Source organism: Megalops cyprinoides, chromosome 20 (genome assembly GCF_013368585.1).
Source record: "Megalops cyprinoides isolate fMegCyp1 chromosome 20, fMegCyp1.pri, whole genome shotgun sequence".
Taxonomy (NCBI): domain Eukaryota; kingdom Metazoa; phylum Chordata; class Actinopteri; order Elopiformes; family Megalopidae; genus Megalops; species Megalops cyprinoides.
The window spans coordinates 24,326,470-24,328,638 of record NC_050602.1 but is presented as its reverse complement, the minus strand read 5'-3'; positions in this window follow the sequence as shown (position 1 = coordinate 24,328,638).

The window sequence follows — 2,169 nt, the reverse complement described above, 5'->3', positions numbered from 1 at the left end:
CTCAGTTCCAACTACAAGATGTTACCCTCTATTTCCAAAGATGTGTATCCTTGGTGCATAATTATATGCATTTTTTCCAATTATGACATATTTTTGTGACTACAGTAACTCATTTATAAAGTAGACATACTAGTCATTGTCACGCAATTACATACTTAAAGAGAAACGATAGAACAATTCAGACAGAGTCGTACCTGGACTCATTTTTGTGAAACATCTCATACGTTGAAAAAAAAATTAATCAGGGTCTGCTTTCTTTTTTTATCTTACCACAGATGAGTCAGTTGCACACGGAAATTATGCTCATATTGTACCATTATATAACAGAACAATAACAGCTCATTGCATTCCCAAATTCCTATACGCACGTCTGCACAGTAGGTGGCGATGATGCGTCGTTGAGTTTGTCGTATATTTTTTATGTAAAGCTCAATTGGGGAGGCAACTTCTGATGTCGACTAACTTCAATATAAGAAACTGCACCAGTAATTAGCTAGCTTAAAGAAACAGTAATCTCCTACTGGATGAACTTCTTTGAGATCACTGGCTCCAGTCTAATTACTTATATTGCAGATATACTACAGAAACTAGTAACAAATTTAAAGGTTTTTTCATCAGATACTGGCAAACATTTAAATTATGTTTCAGCTGTGCATGACAGAAAAGAGGTAATGTTTTGGCTGAGGGTAGAGTTCTGTCAACATGTAAAAAAAAAGTAAAGGTTATTATTTTCTAGTACTGGTAGAGAAGATGTTTTCCCTGTGACACCACACAACTTAGCATCTTTTGATGATGCTTTAATACAGCTGTGCATTACAGGTATTGAGTTTAAATAAATAAAGCACAATGGGAAATGGACAGTAGCCACTGAACCTGCCTGATCTATGAGCAGGGCTGGGGATGGTTGGTACTTGGGAGGCTGGGGTTCAATGGCCTTGTGATTAGTGAGTGCCCTAACCCAAGAGGACTGATGATTAAACCCCCAGCTTAATCACACCAAGACGTAGAGGTGGGAGTTGGATAATGTCCACAGGAACAGGAATCCTGTCCAATGGGCTGTTTTTGTGTATTAGCTGCTTTGCACCACTAAATGAGCCACCCAGCCAGGGGCATGGCTCTTACTATTAACCTTTAAAAAGGACAACATTAAAGGCCATTTTATTTAATTTACGATTACGTTGGTAATTATCACAGAGAGAGGAAAATGACAGAAGGCATTATGTTATTTTCACGAATATCCTACTTCAATATTCTCCTCTGGGCTGTCACAGTTATCGAGTGTAAATGCTGATAATACTCACACTTCAATGAAAAGAGGTAGCTGTCAGCAAGATGTTATACATACATATAAGACTTATACACTACATTTACTTACAAAATCCCTTGTCAGAGGCTTGCTAACACCATTGATCAGAATCAAATTTGACCATTTTTATTTACCTCCGAAGTGCGCCACCATTCGCGGCTGCAGCGGTTCATGACCTCATGCAAACCTATCGTTCCTCCCAACCGTTTTCTGTCTCAGCCAATCAGCTAACGCGATACTGAATCTGCGTTCTGTTTGGATGTCAACGCAGCAGAAAAGTGTCCGCGAAGCTGCAGCGGCAGATGTGAACACAACAAAACTTGTCAATGGACTTAATCTATCTTTAAGTTTGCTAAAGGCTTTAAATCGTATTTTGAACAAGCAGGCATTAATTAACAAGGTCACTGTAACATACTCCCAATAAAGTGGAGTGTATGTTTACAGATACCTTTACTAGCTAGCTAGCTTTTAAGCTGAAAGGTATCCCTGCCAACAGGCGTTACTGGTTACAGGTGGCTCGCTAGGTAGCTAGCTAGCTAGCTAGCAGGTAACTTTAGCTACGATAATTGGGTAGCTCAGATGTTTGTATACTCTGGTTACCTAACAAGTTAACTTGGCTAAGGTTTTTATGATACGATCTATAGGTTACTAAAGCTAGCTAGCTAGCACAAGGTAGATGGGTAGAATTCTTTAAACAAAGTTATACTACCTAGCTAGCTTTTTCGCTAACTTTACCTAGCCATTGTACTTCATTTTGCTGCCGTTATAGTTAGCCAGCTAGCTGTAAGTTTAATTTATAGATTTTATAGATATGCGTATTGTAGCTGAGTGGTTTGCTAACACAGAAAGTGATGGACTCTTTC